Here is an 18,695-nt window from a genome sequence, read left to right as displayed (position 1 = left end):
CTGATCTTTGTAGCCTTACAGTCAATGAAGAAAAACAGGCACTTGTTGGAATTATTAGGAAGAAAAATTTTAAGTGACCAGTGTACAAGATGATTTTGTATACTGGTCACTTATAAATTGTGCGCATAGAGCTAGAAGAAGCAGAAAAAGGCAAATAGGAAAACTAAAGAGACTAGAATTCTACGTCTTGGGAAAGATTTGTGTCATAAACAATGTGGAAAGATAAAAAGGGAATTATGATTCAGTGTTTCACATAATACACAAGACAAACACTCACTAAAGTTTAAAGTGAGTTTAGAAGAAACAGGTTTAAAAGAAACAACAGGGCATTTTTGTGCAGTGGTACATTATTATTTTCTGAAAAGTGGTTAGTTCTCTGGGATGCTGCGGAGGCCAAAGCTATGCAATAACCCCAAAGAGTATCAGATACATTCACAGAATTATTTAAGGGTAAATACTTCACCTCAAGGGTATAAGGGTATAATCTTCACCTCAAGAAGCACTTAAACCACTGAGAAATTACTACAGTGGAAAGCATCACCCTGTGTGTGCTGTTGCACTTCTGAACTTTTATTGGCTACTGCTGGAGACAGCATATAGATGTACATGGACCTTTGCCATAACAGTGTTCACTTTTGATCTTATTGTCCTACAGGAAGGTGATTTTTAGAAGTCTTAGAAGTCCATTTTTTCAGGAGTGTTAGAAAGACATGCTAGAACTCAAACATAAGTGATAAGGTAGAAATGTCCAGACAAATTTCTTTGAGATGCACTGGGAGGAATGTTTTGGGAGAAGATTTTTAGCTTGACAATTAAAACAGTTATCTGCAGGTAAATTAGGTTTGATTTCTGAAAGATGGCATTTAAATGTGTTTTTTTTTTTAACTGTTAAAGTAAGCGGTAATTCTGAAGCTCTTAACGTCCCTAACACTTTGACAGCCGCTATGAGAACTGAAAGGCTCAGATCTAGAAAAAATTTAAAAAAATAGCTGAAACAGTTTTTACATTACAATGCTGTAAGGACTTTTTATATGATTGTCTAGGTTTTAATAGATGGACATTAGAGACCTTAACGTAGTTGAATATTATAATAAAACAAGATGGATACTAATATAAATGTACATTAACTCATTTGCTAATGATCAACATCAGCCATAGGGACAGCTGCCAGCAGTTTCATGTCCGTTCATCAAAAAGGAGACAGAGCCTATTTAAATGTTTTAATTGTTGGGAAAGAAATGGATTTGCTTTTATCCGATCAATACTTCTTTGACCAAGAATCAATTAAACTGACAAGGCTTCTGTTATTGAAGTAAATAGGGGCTTTAATTAAATTCCATTCTATAGTTTAAGTTAGGCATAGGAAGAGAAAGAGCATATAAAGGCTGGCTTTTATTTGGTGTACATGGTTTTAGGAGCAAATAATAAATTAAACTGCAGGTGCATTAACATTTCACTTTATATCATACTGTATATCAAGATAAAACCACAGATATATACTGGTCCCATCTACTACAATGCATATTCCTATTTTCAATGAGCACAAAATGGAATGCTCAGTATGATCTTTTATATTACAGTGACACAGTATGTAAAAGGGCATCCTTCTCCTATTTCCTCAAAAACCATCATTAGTACTAAACAGACTTTCTTTGCCTATTTTCTTTACAAGATCACTGCACAAAAATGAGACACTGTAGAATAACAATAGGTTCCACTTAATTGGTGTAACCCTTCCCCCTGCCTATCAGCTGCACAACTCAATATCCACTCTGAGGCAAAGGAGTTATTAAAGCACTTCAAGTGATATTTTCAAAGGGAATTTTCCTTTTTTCTTATTACCTGTTCAAATCTGAATCATTGGGTGAGAAGAGAGGCCAAGGGGATGATAAGCTAAGAGCTTAATTCCTAGGAAATTATTGAAAATGATGTCATGAAATCAAACAGCACTTTGGTGTAAAAAATGTTCAGAAGAGAAAATACACATTAAGCAAAGCACCTAGAATATAAATTTTTTTTTGCAAACAGCAACGCCTCAGATCACTTAGCCCAAAGCTTCTGTCGTTCCAGTCTCGTGATGTGGTGCTATTCCAGTTCATTTTCCTCAGGCTGCTTAGCTCACTAAGACAAGTAATTAGAGAAGCAAATAATAGAGCCAGAGTCCCAAATTAACTTTCAATATTATCATCTGGTTGCTAGTGGCTAAAACAATGCTAACATTGGTAAATCTATATAACTGCTAAACAGCTATTAAAATTAATGATTGTGTAAAAATCATCTTCAGCTTCCTTGTTCTAAAATATTAAATTACATTCTAGGCGAACAGTAAGTGGTTAAATATTCTTAATTACTCAACAGTTCAGTCCATGTGAGTTTCACACAGAGCATCTCTTACATCACTAGCTATGTCCACCTTGTTGCTTGATGACATTTTCTTTTGGTACTAGTACTTTTCAAAGATTAGCTGGCTAGCCTTACTTATATTTTAAACAGCAAAAATGAGATCTTTTTTGATTTATTGTGTATTTTGAAAATTACAGTCCTTAAGGATTAGTCCAGTCTTTTCCAGTGTAAGATTTTTCTTGTTCTAGACAATTTTTTTATAAGTCAAGATGATAAATTATTGATTGAATGAAATATAAAATTTTCAGACAATATTATAAAGGTGTATATACTTAACGATATATCTCATTTTTAGTGTTTCATATGACATATATATACTATTTCATATCTGGAAAAGATTTAAACTGAACCAAAAATGTAAACAAAATGATTTTTAATTCGTTTCATAACTGATATTTAAACTTTCATTTTGTATTCTGAAATGATGAAAATTCCTACAGATAAAAGACATTTACAAAACATATTTATGAGTTAGTCACTTTTTTCAAATTATGCTGATATAGGAGAAATCTGTAGACAAGGCATTAGCCTTTTCTACTTTCAAAGTAATAAATAATATTTTAGAAAAATTTTAAAAAGAAGAATGAAAAAAAAAAACTTTCAAAAATAACCTTATCTCACCTTTGTTCACAAAGTCATAGCAGTGTAATAACAGTAGGACCATGTCTAGTATTCCTGCTGCGCGGCAATGCTAAATTTATGTAATTGCTTTTTAAAATTGGCAAAATTTTAATTTTGGGTAAACTCTTGAAATTTTGGTATGGCTATGAAAATAAAGTTTTGTCTTCTGTTCCTCAACAGTTTTGATACAGGCTTTAATAAGCTTTTCAAACATTAAGGTTCTCCACATCTTTCTATAACGTTCTGCATGTTACATAAGTGGTAGGTAACATGAGTTTTAACTGGTGGAGAAGTTCAAACTGGTACTAAATCACAGTGATGGCCATACTCCACAGAATGTTTATGTTCATGAACTCCTCTTTGGAGTCTATTGATCTTCTTACTGAAGAGATAAATATTTTCTTTCTAATTATGACCATTATGACCTTATGACATTTCTAATTATGACCAAGGGCTTTAAACCCAGAATAAATTACATATAATCATCTGAATATATTTACAGAAGAGTGATCTGTCACATCCTGAGCAGTTTTGGCCAATTTTTTTTCAACTAGTTTAGTCTGGTCAACTAGTTTAGTTGACTAGTTTAGGCAATTGGAACATCTGGTTTTGAATTTATAACTTGCCTTTTACTTATTTAACCAGCAGGTAACAGCCATAATGCACTTCTTTCTGTCCACAGCACTGGTGTGGTAGCAGTTTCTTCAGTAGTTTTGAAATAATTTCTTTTTTTATCAATGATTTGCTGTACAGGTCATAAACTGTTTTGGAGAACATAGTATTTTAGGTTATATGCAGAACTGAACTGCTTAGTACCTTGATTAATTTTTCCAAGAGTGCATATACACTATGCTATTAGTCTGTTCTAATAGCAGCCCGATAATTTTCTACAAATTAAAAGAGAGCACCCTATAGTGCTGTAGTGTCTCACTCCATTTGCTTGCCTATTGTCTAGATAATGGACCAAAAGCATTGATAAAGATGTAGCATATACCTCATGCAAGAGACGATCATATTTTTTCACTGAAAGGCTGAATTATTTAATCTTAAATGTTGTATAAAAAAGAATTCCGTTCCAAGAAAACTGTGTAAAGTATTTCAAAAATACAGAAGAAGCTGCTTTTCACACTTCTGACTTCTTTTCTTGTTTTCTTTTTGAAGGAAATTGTTTTGAATGTATACTTATAGCTTTAAGAAATAATAATAATTATAAACTAATTTCATCCAAAAAGAATGTTTTGATCATCTTGCCAAATATGTTTTTCAGAGCTATGCTTTGTAGAAAAGGTAAAAATTATATCTGAGTGTTATCTCAGAACAAAACATTTCAGAACTGTATCTATTTTCACATAATTAATGATCTATGTTTCAACATCTCTACTCCTTTAACACTGTAGAAAATTGCTTCCTATAGCAATTTGTACTTATGTTGAGTTATAAAATATTTCTATGTTGAGTTATTAAAAGGCTTCCAATATTGTGTAACAGCTGAATAAACTTTTTCTCTCAAAGACGTCAGTAAGATATCAGTATCATGCAAAAGAAAATTTCTTTGGTTGCCTTATATATAAAGTTCAAATAAGAATCATCATCATCATCTTCAGCAACAACTTGCAATATACAGTTTATGTCCTTTAGACTCATGTGTGTTGAAGGATTTTTTTTTTCCTACCACCTATAACAGAGTTGTATGGGCAGTTCTGGGTTCTGCTTTTTAGAGTTTTTTCATCCAGACTCTTCCTTTGAAAAGGTGCAAAAGAGCAACCAACAAAGTCATCTCCAGCAGCTAAAGTTGTTTCTTAAAAGGGTAAGGGCCACTATCAGACCAGTATAGGCGAGCACAGTTTTATTTTTTTTTCTTCTTGCACCTGTTTAATACCACCAGCTAGAAACAACTTTGAGAGGAAAAGGCCTTGTTTAGCTAGTAAATGCTCTGTGACACTGCATTTAATTAACATCATGTTATTCTGGAGCAGTTATAATTTATTTTAGTAATTAGATCAAGATTTCACGCTTTTATTTCGCTACTACTTCCATTTTAATACTTCACATTTAAATTTGTTAAGTCAGCCATATTAAACAGACCTAGCCAGGGAGATAGTAAACACACTGTCATTTTGTGGCATGGATGATATCACAAGCCTTACAAGGGTTTGATGGGCCAAGGCCGTGCTCTCCATGAGACAGATCTCAGAAAACTGGGGCGTCGTGAAGGCTGGATTACTTGTCATACAAACTGGGACTAGCAGGTAATGATGTATAGCAGGCAGTGATGCATGGAAACAGAAGCCTTTGCAAAAATTACCCACTGCATATGTGCTTTTCTGTCTAACACAGCCAGCTAGAGATGAGTGCAGTCTTATCACATGCAGACTTCTTTTTTTTTTTTTTTTTTTTTTTTTTAATATGGACTGAATGGTGAAGAAGCATTCTTATATAAAAGCCAATTCCCACTTAATGGAGGGCAGAGTCTAGAACAGGTCATCTACGATGTGTATCTTCTGAGTTCTTCTCTTGATCATTTTCTCAAGATTTACTGATTTTTGTAGATGTCTATAAAACTTCTAGATCAATAAGCATATTTAATAGTGCTGAGGAAAACATCAGTTTCCTTTCTGTGAAGGGAAGCTGTGTAATCAACCTAAGCACTTTGAGATTCAAGGTTAACTGAAACCAGAATGCTGCTTCAGCACAGAGGATGTCTTGAATCTTTTGATCAAGGGAAAAAAATCAGGATTTAAGAGTTATATGACATTCAGGTGGCGAACCATAACACCCTTTCTGAAACTATTTTCTGAGGATTTGTATAACAGTTTTCTTTAGCTTTCATTATTAGACACAGTGTATTTGTCAGTGGAGAAAGAATATGTATTTGGATTTCCTTAGATAGAGCCTTTTTCAAGCATTTTATAGGATATGATTGATAGGGTTAGCAAGGTTAGCCATGATCTTCAGTTAGGAAAAGAGCAATGCAGCATGCTATATTTGAGTTGAATCAAAATAACTATCTAACAATAACAGCAACAAACCTTTTCTTCCCCTCCAAATCAGCTAAACATAGCCTGCTTAGCCCAGTGCTCCCAGTTTCAGCACTGATTTTATATAGACCAAATCTTATGTTCCCCCTTTTTTCTTGGATGCCATATGACATATGATTTTCTCCATCGTTACCATTGAGTTTGATAGCTTATGAGATTGCATCATGATGTTCTTTTAATTGGATGATTACATATATGCCCCAGGCAAGATACAATCCTAACATCTGATGATTTAGCAAACTGATTTGTTTTTATTTATTTATTTTACTTCTGGCTGAAACATTTCTAGTCTTGATGTTGAAAGTGTAATGCCTTTGTGAAAGCAGCATAGATTCAAAACTTCTGGGTATTGTCATTAGTGGTAATGATGGATGCCTTGAGCCATGAGAAAACAAAAAGATTTTTGTTGTTGTTGTGTATGTGCTTAACTGTTGTGCTAGGTCCTTAACTTTAAAAACTCAGTTAAAATATTTATGAAAAGCCATTGTTAAGTTTGAATTGATTAGTCACTGGTAATCTTTTAAAGAGGAAACTGAAAGATTTGCAATCATGTTCCTTTGCTGAGTTGCAGAGTCAGATGCTGCTTCAGCTCTCCTATGCCAGAGGGTTCAAACCATGCTAAAGTTTTTCAAATGAAAATTTAAAGTGAAATTATAACCAAGCTATGGGGGATAATTCAAACTTGGTTAATGCAGTTAGATAATAGTGATTTAGGATGATGTGTTCAGGATTTGAAAGAGAAAATAGTTTCCTGGATTTACTTGACATTTGTTTGTAAATTGTACAGGTTTCATACTTGCAGACTGTGCCTCTTCAACTTGTATTGAGTATGTCTTTTTACTATCATCTATCTATTTTACATCTATCTGAAGATATAGAATACTCAAAACAAGCTTACTGCCATTTTTTCCCCTGTCCTTTAAGAACTCTGTAGTACCCTAACTTTTCTAAAAATAATTTCTGCAATAAATTTTGCAGACAATGCAATGGATATAGATGCATAAACAGGCCTAATCACATGTCACAATGACCTATTGTGTCTTCATTTTCAATCGTGACATGAATGTTCTTTAAATACATTCTTTGACATGAGTAGAAAAAAGTCAGTAATATCATCCAAAAATGAATCTATAAGCTTTTGGCTAGATGAAAAACTCCACCAACTCAGCCTCTGTAAGGATAAAAAATACTGGATTAATAATATTACATTTTCTTTGATTTGAATGAATAATTATTTTGTGCCAATACATAAAAAGCTTACATAAATATTGCACCTATGCTCTTCTTTATTTCATTTGATTTATATATATTTTCCTCATAAACATACCCATCTATGAGGCAAATATGCTTGACTGAATAGTAGTGAATATTTAGATAAGGTACCAATGGCTGGAGGGCAACTGCAATATTCTGCAATTATATGTACAATACCCCATGCCCCAGTGGGATTCCTGCTGAGAATGTGCTTTGCATTGTGTAGAAACAACCAAGGACATAATAGAGCCACAAATATTAACATTAGGCAGTTTAATGTTGGAGACTATTTCAGAAGATAAGTTTAAAATAATAGATACCAGTACACTAAGAGCTCTGTGAAGAACTGGAGACAGCTATTTCCTGAGGAACAGAACCCTTTCTGTGCAATTAATGGCATCTGTTACTTCTGCTCTACTGGTTCCATATTGTTTCCCCTCCCCAGACCTGAAGGAGAAAAATAAAGCTTTTCTAGCCAGAATGGAAAAAACTCTTTAGCTTAAGTCAGTAATAGAAAGCTTGCTTATTTCAAGTTCCACCAGGGTTACTTGGCCCTTATGATACAGCATAACAAAACAGTAAGTAGCACATATTTAAAGAACAACCTTGTATCTGGCCCACACAGTGTGAGGCATCAAGGAAATGGCAGAAAGATTTTAGCCACCTGAGTTAGAGAGGAAATTAATCCCTTGAAAAGGACTTGTCTGGACTCTATTATTGCTGTTATGAAAGGCACATTTATTGAAAGAAATAAATTGGTTATTACTAGTACATTTAGTGACCAGCACAGACTCAATGTAAAACACAGTTGCTAAACAGAAAACAAGTTCTGCAGAGGGTATTGATGACCCCATTACAGCTATTGACCTTGAACACCGTTCAAACTTAGTTTAATGCTCCGAAACTTGTCAGGCACTGCTCTGTTTTTTATTTAATTAACTCTTGACATTCTTCTGTGCCACAGTATTAAAGGCAAAAGTAAATATCTTAAGGCTGCTTAAATTTCAACAGTCTTCATTTATTCCAATATCCCTTATGGACACTAGATTTAGAAATCTCAGGCAAGATGTGGGAATACCCATATGGCATGGAATGTTAAATTTTGTTATGACAGCTAGGATTCACTGTGAAGGTGCAGTGATTGCTTACAGTTCAATAATTATCCAAACATCTCTATATGATGAAGTTATGGTTAACTGTGAACATTTATTCTAGTTTTCTTCTTCTGCTGTAACTTCTTTTCTGTCTACCATCTGTCCATTTGTTCTTTTTAAGGTTCTGTCAGCTTCAGCTAAAAGTTTTGCTCAAGAGTACCCTTAACCGGTTCCTGAACGTACCCCAAAAATCCTAGCTTGAATTCCATAATAGCTGCAATTTATGTTAGCCTGACTATCATGGGAGCTGGGCTGAATCTTTACTGCTGCAGTGAAAGAGAGAAGCTGAAATTACAATTCCTGGGGTGCCAAACCTAATAATTTAGATCTGCTCATTCAGCCAAGTTCTGCTCATGCAGCCTGACTACAGAATGAAGCTGGCCAAGTAGCAGTCTAGGTCTGGCCCAGGGGGTGAGTTTACCTACGTCCCTGAAACAGAACAGAAAACCTTCAGGTTAGGAGTGGAGAAAGAGACATGTCAGAATCTTTGTCCTGTTGAAATTGCTCCCAGGGAAGAAGAAATAAAGAAGAGAGAGATAGGACATGTAGTAGTGTCAAAGGGCATGTGGCAGTAAGGGGATCTCTGTGGACCATTGAAGAAATAAAGTGATATTGTCCCTGTGTGATTACAAAAAGAGGGGAAAAAAGGGTGGGGGGTGGTCTGGGGAGGCATAAAGAAAAAAGTGCTGAGATATAGGATCTGCTTAATCAAGGACTAGTACAAGGTGATGAAAGCCATTGCTTCTTACACATTGCAAGAAGCATTTCATAAAGGCATACAGAGCCTATAGACGGATCAGTGAATTGAAGCAACTATAGTCAATACTGCATTTCGTAGCATTTCAAAGCATATGCTCACTCTTATGTTCATCTCTAGGTGCTACATTGTTACTTCAAAGTCTCACAATTGCCCCAATCCCAGTTATATAAATATGAGTGTAAGGCAATTATCAAATATAGCTTATACCTACAGAGGGGATCTGTTACACTTTTTATCAAGTATATATTTATATATGAAAGTGAAGGGTTTATATACTGTGCAGTGATGCTGGGGGAACTTAAGGCCAACTGGGGCCCTGGAATGAGGGGATGGTTACATAATGAAATAAAAGAAATGTAGTATGAAGATAATGGACGTGAGGGTGCAGAAGTGGAGGGGTAGGATGAAGGGATAAGGAACACTGGTAGAATGACCATAGGTATAGTAAGAAAGATTTAATGGAATTGTATAGCTCATCTTCTTGTCAATTAACACTCAGTAACTCCATGCTGTCCACCACGGATTAATCTGGATTACAGTTTAGCTATACCATGGGTGAAGAGGACAGCCAATATCAATCCTTGCAGGGTTTATTATATGACGTGAATAATATGTGATGACAGTTGAAGATGGTCATCCAATTCCTAGGGCCAAATGATAATCTAGAGAGCACAGTTTTACATGAAGGCAATTTGGGCATTCCTTGCCTGGTACAATTAGTTTGGCTCTGTGTTGTCAATATATTGACATACTTGAATATCTTCTCATACTTGTTTATCATATTTTTTCCTTTCATAGGGCTATCTCAGAGTGCCTTTGCCCAAATACTGCAGCAAAGATTAACTACCATACCCCACTGTATTTTTCTTACTCTCAAGCAGCCAGTTTAAAGAAATCTACCCTCAAAATACCCTCCCCCCAAAAAAAAAGAAAAAAAAAAAAAAAGAAAAGAAAGGCCAACACTAATAAACAGCTGTGTTTGACAATATAGAAAAAAATATCTCTTTCTTTTTTAAAAAGAATAAATTTAAATAAGAGGAATTTATGTGTAATGTATACTCACAGCATGACACAGCCCTTTAAAATCTCTATTGCTATCTTCCACCAAAATCACAGATTGTATAACTTGCTAACTGGGCTTTTCCACAGTGAAGGAGAAAGTATTAAAAACAGCCACTTCTCCGGTTCAGACAGGTTCCTCCAAAAGACCCCATCAATAGACATCTCCTTGTGTTACTTGCATATAGTTAACATGGCTACAGAACAAAGACCGAAATAATCTTGCCTTATTCTTGACAGTAATCCTTTTTAAACAGAGATGAGTGAGTTGGAACTTTAAGCTGCAGTCATATTAATCTTCTTGCTAAGCAAGACATATTAACTACCTAGGTAGCAAACATAAATAAGCAGAAAGTTCTGTCTTCGTCTTAGTCAAAGCAAATGATTAGTTCCACATTTTCTGTGAAATTTTGATGACGACAGTAAAGTACTGTCACAAATAAATATCATGCAGTGATGCTAGTTTGTACTGAGTCATCTTTAAAAGAATACTGTCAATTTGAAGGTCTCGTTTCTGTGCAGTTTTTAGAAATATCCTATAGTTAAATGCCTCTTTGTATATTGTTAGTACTGTAAGAGATTAGAAAGGGAATAATTCCCTATTCAGTTTTGCTGCAGAGAGTACAAAGTCTTTTTTTTTTTTTTTTTGTATGTATATATATAGTTAGTGACAATGCTGCCTTCTGCCTGTGGTTGTACCTATCTGTGTATCTCTTTAAAAAGACAGAAAAATACATTAAAATTAAATACCAAAAATGCATCTGATAGGAGTCAACCTGGGGTCTGGCATCATGGATTCCATGGATTGTTTGTGCATTTTATATTAGATTGATGGGGAAAAAAAAAAAAAAAAAAAAAAAAAAAAAGAGACTGTCCTGTCTGCTATCTGTCTCTCTTAACCACTTAGCCACTTAACCACTTAACCACTGAGTTATGTTTCCAGCTGCTTCTCCTCCTTTTGTCTGTCAAGCTCTTTTGTTGCCTCTCATATAGGGGTTGAGATTGAAGATGAAGCAGGTGCCTAAGCCTACAAGTAGTAAGCTTCTAGAATCTATTTTACCTTTCAGGCTAAAAAAAAAAAAAAGTCTGAAGTCCCAAGTCTCCTAACTTGTGGTTTGGACATTTTATCTTTGAATTTTAAGCAAAAAGTAAACAGTGTTATCAACACTTCCTCCTTTTCTGGTACTTTTAAAATACATGGTTGTGGTACTGTTTCAGATTATGAATCTTGGATTTAACTAACAAAAGTCCCAGCCTTAAACTCTATGTCCATATTGAAAATGTAGCCAATGAGTTTTTTGATTGCTTTGGCTGACTAGGTATATTCCTGGGCTAAATTTTTAACTACATTACTGTGTTTGGACTGCTTTCACCCATTGCTTGTAGTTGTGTGGTCTGACATTATAGGGAAATATAGTGATGCTTTTATAATCCTCTCCGAGACTTTAATGAAGAGGTGTGACTCCAGGCTACGATATGGTCAAAGCTCATAAAACTATTCGGGTCAACTCTTCGGTATTCCTTTGCAACTGGGAGTTCATCTTCTAGACATGTAAGACAATTTGCCATGTTCAACTAGAACAGAGTTTTGCAGCTGAAACAGAACTTCAATGTTCAGCCTTACCACTTTACCATTAGGAATTATGGGCAGAGCAGCAAAGAACTGTCAGCTTCTGATTGATTGATAGCCAGATTCTCCCTAGAGATTTTTGGTTTATGTATTTTAAACATACAATATTTTGGAACATTTGAATGGATGGACACATCTTTGTCAGACAAGCAAGGGAATAATAAAGGCAAAATAAGGGCAAACTCAATAGTTCAATTTGTCAATTCATACTTGTTAGAATCATATCCTAAAATGGCATGAGGATCTGTGAAATGGGAACTTTGATTGGGAAAAGTGTTGAGATGAATCTGCCTACATATCACTGTTGAGCGGTGGTCTCATAACTGGAATACAAAGATCCTGAATAGGGAAAACGAGATCTCCAGTGTGACACAATAACAAAAAAAAAAAAAAGTGGGTAAGCAAATCTGTACACAACTAGATCCCTAGGATGTGTCTTTTTCATTTCTTCCTTGCTAAGACGTTCATGCATGTCTGTTCCCTGCTCTTCTCCAGGGTTACCTGGTGGCTGCCTGTGCTGTCTCCCTGAGCTTGCTCTGCGTTTTCACTGTGCTCTTTTTTTCTTCCTGCAGATCTCAGTGCAAAGTTGAGAAGTCATCCAGCCACTTAGGAATTTCTAAACTCTCTCAGAGAAAGAGCAATCCCTGCCTGCTGGGTTTTCATTTGACCCTCCCTGGTAACAAGCTTCCTTCTCCACTGTCTTCCCTCTATTAACCAAATAAAACAAGGCATACACTATCACATAACTAACAGAGAACAAATAAATAAATCACTCAGTGTAAACTGTTACAGTATATTATACATGTTGGTCAGTGTTAATCCCACCACTCAATGAGAAAGAATATGCCCTCTGCAAATAACCTGCTGCCAGCTGGAGCACTCACATTTTGTAGTACATTAGGAGTGATGAGCTCTGAGACCTTCAAAGGCTAAACCACTAATCTCTAGTCTCTTAAATAAGGGTACTTGTCCCCACAAAGGCATAATTGCCCCAGCACACTATAGGATCATTTCTTCTAAGGAAGATCTCTACTGTGCTGGTATTTTGCTAAAAAGCATTTGGTGTAAATTGTCACTAAATTTCCTCTTTTTGTCCCATTTGTCTCTACAGTCTCTCTGTCATCCTTTGCACACCTAAATAATGATTTTTCTCCTTTGATTAAGATCGTGATAATCTTTAACTTTCCAAAATAAATTAAAATAAATAAATAAATAAATAAATAAATAGCCCTGTCTTCAAATTACTCTGCTTTTATCTGTTTGTGGTACAAAGTTATTTAAATGTATGTCTTTGATTGTATTACTTAATGCTAGAGCCATTATTATTTCCTTCCCTTTCAGTTGATGCACATATTCAGTTAAAAATCAATTGTGTGCCACATCCGCAAACATAGTCTTATTTCCTCTCCTTTATATTTTTCACTCTTTGCTTGGATAGTTAAACTTCCATTAATACCACTCAGGACATCTAACTTTTTATTTATTTATTTATTTAAGTTCCATCATTTCACAGTCCAATTGCCATTTGTGGCAAGATGACCAAGATGTCATAGCATTGATAGAGCTATTTATCCTGCAAGGCACTAACCTCAATCTACAATGTCCCTTCATTCTTAATTTTATAAACAGGTTTTGATAGCTGTCTCCAGTACAGTTCCAAAGGCTTTTCATTTGAAAGTTATTTTAAGAGTTGATAGTTTTAGAATAAATTATTTGTGTTAGCAGGTTTGGAATCCACATATCTATGTCTATGTTTATTCATGTCTAAGAAACTGGCACGTGTCACAAGGAGTATTAAAATACAATGCTGAATCTAAATGTCATTAAAGTTTGCTAAGAATGAGAGATATGTTTTTGAAGTAGCTGTAATTTTTTAAATCAAAGGCTGATATTAATATCTGCACTGTTACTGGTGAAACAGAATGGTGTTTACTGAATAATGAATAAAACTACAGCTGCTCCCTGCAGTGAATTTCTGTTATGTACACAGCTACAATGTAGAGCAACAGATTCAGCTAATTGCCAATGTGTCATAAATGCAAAAGGACAGGTAAAAGAAGAGTCCATAAAGATTTGATGACTGACAAGACTTAAGCCCACTGTTATTATTATTATTTTTTAAAATCACTTTTTGTCTTGCAGTTCTTCAAAAATATGATTCCTTCTTACCCTTTAAAGTGAATATCCAGGTTTAGTCACCAATGTAGCTGTTTTTTTTTTGTTGTTTGTTTGTTTGTTTTGTTTTGTTTTTGTTTTTAATTAAAAAATAAATAAGCTTTTTTTTTTTTTAATTTTTACTTTCTGTGAATGACATTTATTTATACATATATATATATATATTTTTTTTCTGAATATCATGTATTTATATATAGGCATTTTATAAATCCTGCAGTAGAACTTACTTGTCCTTAAACAGCTGCTCATATATTCCAAATTTAGCTATGTTATATAGCTTATCTCCATTTCAAGTGTGTACACTTTATCTCCTCTCCCCAGGAAAGTACTTTACATTTTTATGTGCCTACCTTTCTCCTTTTTTCTGGTGTAATGATGTTCATCTTCTTTTCCCCTTAAACTTACGTTTAAATTTCTCTTTACTTCTTCTGTTTCTCTCAGTAGTCACAATTCCCCGTCCTTTGTCTTATGACTTATAGGGTTCTCATGTACGCTAAAAATGCTTTTTTTTTTTCTTGTCCGGCATTTGGCAAAGCAAGCAACTAAGTTTCTGCTACTATATATGGCTTTGAAGGCAATAAAGAGAAAATAATAATAGGTAGAGTGTCCTTTTTTTTTTTTTTTTTTTTTTTTCACCTAAATGTGTTCTAACCTTTATTCTCTGTGTTCAGTTCATAACTGAAAAGGTTATTTATAAATTAAGCAGTGTCATATGTAAATGTATTCCCTTGTTTCCTTGCTTTCCTGAATCTGTATAGGAGGTATTTATATGACAATGTCCTTCTAATTTTCTGTGAATTAATTATTTAGAAATTATTACTTAAAATGAAGATACCAAAATCTGATTCCATACATTATAAAAGCCCATTTTTCCTCATCTGGAGTATTTTATGCTAATTCCTGGCATTAGTCCCCTAAAGTCAGTTCTAATTTCAATTAAAATAATCCTTCCTCACTCCAGCAAATAGACCTGTTGTCACATATTTGCTTTAGATAATCTTTTAAAAATGTGCGTCATTCCTTTTACTTCAGTTGCATTCCTGGGGGGAACTGGGCACCTCCAGAGACAGTTCAGTTAGGGAGGCAGAAATGCATTTTCTCCTATAAATGATTATAGAGTCTAAGGAAACTGCACTTCTAATTTAAACATCTCTGTCAATAGCTTAAGCTGATAGCTGTGCAAGATGAAGCTCAATTCAAAAACCAAACCCAGACATTTCTCAAAAGCTTCATTCAGACACTACTCACAGCTCTGTCTCTGCTGAAGACCAGAAGTCTTCAGATGCATTCATGACAAGGAAAAAAATAAGGGGTATGAAAACTCAGGCTTTCCTCCCTTCTCTTCCCAGTGAATCTATACCCTCATAACTCATTAACATCTATTATTTGTCCACAGTTTAACTGCCAGACTAACCATAACCTATAATAAAAGAAAGGCTGTGAATTATCAGCTGAAGTGGTTAACACTAAAAACAGGACAAAAAGCTGTGCTGTACTTTGTATTAAGATGCAAAATATATGACTAAATCCTGGGAAATCGTTTCCAACTAGCATTTAGTTTTGCAAACCTATGCTTTTATTTTAGACCTGAAGAAGAGCTTCTGTGCTTGAAGAGCTATTTAATTGTCTCAAACTAAGCTGAATGAATAAAAATTTTACATCATTCTTTGGACATTGTTCTCTGTACATCCTGACACCACCATAGTTACAGCAAAGCCCCACTGAAGTGCTACACTAACCGATATTTGATTTCCTTTCCTTTCTAACCTTCAACATGTAAAAGAAGAAGTTAAAAGCAAGGGAGAAGTTCATGTTTGGTGTATGCCTTTTGACTTTCCTTCTGATTGCCAATTTTTCTTCTGAGAAACAAGAAAAAAAAAAAAAAAAGTATTAGATTTTCATTAGGTAAAGTGATCATTGACTAATTTTTCAGCAAGTATATAAGCCAATATTTCCAAGTAGCAATACTTTTCTGAGTTTTGGAGTATCAATACGTTTACATGAGAGTACATACTCTATGCAATATGCAGCTATAAAATCTATGATATACATCTATTACATATAAAACAATATACTACGTGAATATCTCATGCAAGTGAATAGCTTTATTAGCCCCAAAATTCACTATTGAACTCTAAAGGAATTAGTTCTCCACAATGGTATCTGCCTATCCAACCTCCTTTATATATGTCACAAGAACACCTGTTTAAACCAGGATAACAATCTTTACTTTATTCACTTTTTTTTTTTTTTTTTAATTTAATTTGAGTTTTTTATTTCAGTCAAAGAGATTATTTCTTATAATATAGTGTTTACAATTTAATTATTACTGATGTTATTTTTAAATTGTTTCCTGAAACTGTAAAAAAAAAAAAATGAATAAATGAACAAATGTTGTGATTTTACTTAGTGTTAGATATGTACACTTTTCACTTAGAACATGTGGATATCTTTTACTTCCTGTAAGACACAGAAAAGAAGCAGCTGACAGTTGCAGTCAAAGCAAAAAGCACCTACAATTTATTTCTGTGAAGTCCAAACAACAATAATAAAAGATTTAATAATTTAACATTCAACAGAATTCTTGTCTCTTTGCCTAAGTGTGGCTGGATTCTCCCTGTCTCTGTCAGACTCAGATGATTCCAGGTGCAGCTATTCCTCAATTACTGTCATCTGAGTAAGAAGAATTGTGTGCAGCCTCAGCAAATAGTGTCTCTCAGCCATTTATATTTCTGGAAATGTTCAAAAATAGAAGTTTCTTTGATAGCACATAAATAAGATATTCCTGTAAAAATCACAATTCCAGATTTAGTCAATGTACTTGCAGAGATTAAGAAGCCAGGCAAAGCTAATTCAAGAAGAAAAAACAAGGGGGAGGAGGGCGGGATGGGGGGGGGGGGGGGGGGGCAGGGGACAGTAAACTGTGTGTTTTTTGTTTTTGTTTGTTTGTTTTGTTTTGTTTTGTTTTGTTTTACAGCACACTTTTCTCTTATTCCTCTGTACCAAAGATTTTCACTTGTCTTTTCTGAAGTCTGGAAAAACACAAGACAAAGAAATTTTGTGCTGAAAGGATCATAGTTGAATACATCACAATTTCCCTTCATTTTATTAATTTTGTGACGCTGGTAGCTATTGAATAGTAAAATTAAGTGTTTGGAAAAAATAAAATAAAATCCAAGCAAGCCTTCAGTTTTGCATTTGTAATAACTTTTTAATTGCTAGAGATAATAGTTTTTCCAGTACTAAAGGAAAAATTCAACTAAAACTAATAAAGAGAGAAGGAAGAGTTTGAGCCTGTGTTTGAACAATGAAGAACCCTCATAGCTTCCTAACATTCTGAATTTGAATTAAGATAAGGAGACTTATGCGACTGACTACTTGTACATGCTGCTAAGGCTGGAGACTTTTCTTCAACATGCAGTTAATGAAGCATTTTAGTCTGTAAATTGATAAATACATAAATTAAAGCACCACCTTTATAAATTTATAAAATCACATAGAAAAAATGCTACCAAATGTCACCACCATATTTTTAATGCAGTGAGATGTTCATTAAAATATTGAAGTGTCTGCTTAAAAACAGTGTTTGTAGACAGGGTAAAAACTAATTCTAGAGGGAATAGGAAATAATTCATTCTTATTCTACAAGGAGAATTTCAGTTCAGCAAGAAAAATAGTTCTTCTATTAAAAGTACTATTTTCTAAAAAGCAAAACTCCAGGACCTTTTTTACAGTTAAAATAAAATAAAATAAAATAAAATAAAATAAAATAAAATAAAATAAAATAAAATAAAATAAAATAAAATAAAATAATGCTATTACATTATTATTATTATTATTGCATAATAGGCATGATATACTGGAAGCACAAAATTATATATTTTTTGGAGAAAACATTTCCTTTTCCAAAAAATATATTTATTATATTTTTTCAATAACTTATTTCCTACCTACTGCTCATGCAAAGGTAAGAAAACAATGCAATTAATAAAAGTGACACTAATTATTTGTAATTAAAAATAAATAAATTCAAAAGACATAAAGCTGTTCTATTATCTGCTTGAATGTGACCTAAAATAATATGGGTGAAGTCACCAGAATGAATGAATAGGTTTCCTTTCTTTATTGGACATTGGTAGATATCTCTACTTCTTAAGACAAATTCTACATTATATTGTTAATAAAGTGACCTACTGGGCAGGTTGTTCACTACAGTATAAAGGTAAGTAGTGGAAAGGATGAACACTTATTCCCCATCCCACAATACTTCAGGGTAAATAGAGACTTGTTATAAGCAATAATAATATTTAAAAGAAAGTCCTGGTATAATTCTTGAATCATCCATGACTCAGAGACTGTTAGAAATGTAGTTTTGATTCCGCCTATCAGCCAAAGCTTCCACTTCTTTAAATGAAAGAACCTTTCAGTTATCTATTTCTAACTGAGCAAGGCACTGAAATATGTGGTACACCCTGCAGATACTAATGTAAGCAACTGCTTGGTAAAGCATAACACAGAAATAAATGTGTATATAAATTGAACTTTTCCTTCCTTCCTTCCTTCCTTCCTTCCTTCCTTCCTTCCTTCCTTCCTTCCTTCCT

Source organism: Netta rufina (assembly GCF_964035555.1).
Source record: "Netta rufina genome assembly, chromosome: 1".
In the NCBI taxonomy this organism is placed as follows: domain Eukaryota; kingdom Metazoa; phylum Chordata; class Aves; order Anseriformes; family Anatidae; genus Netta; species Netta rufina.
This window is presented reverse-complemented; position numbering follows the sequence as displayed.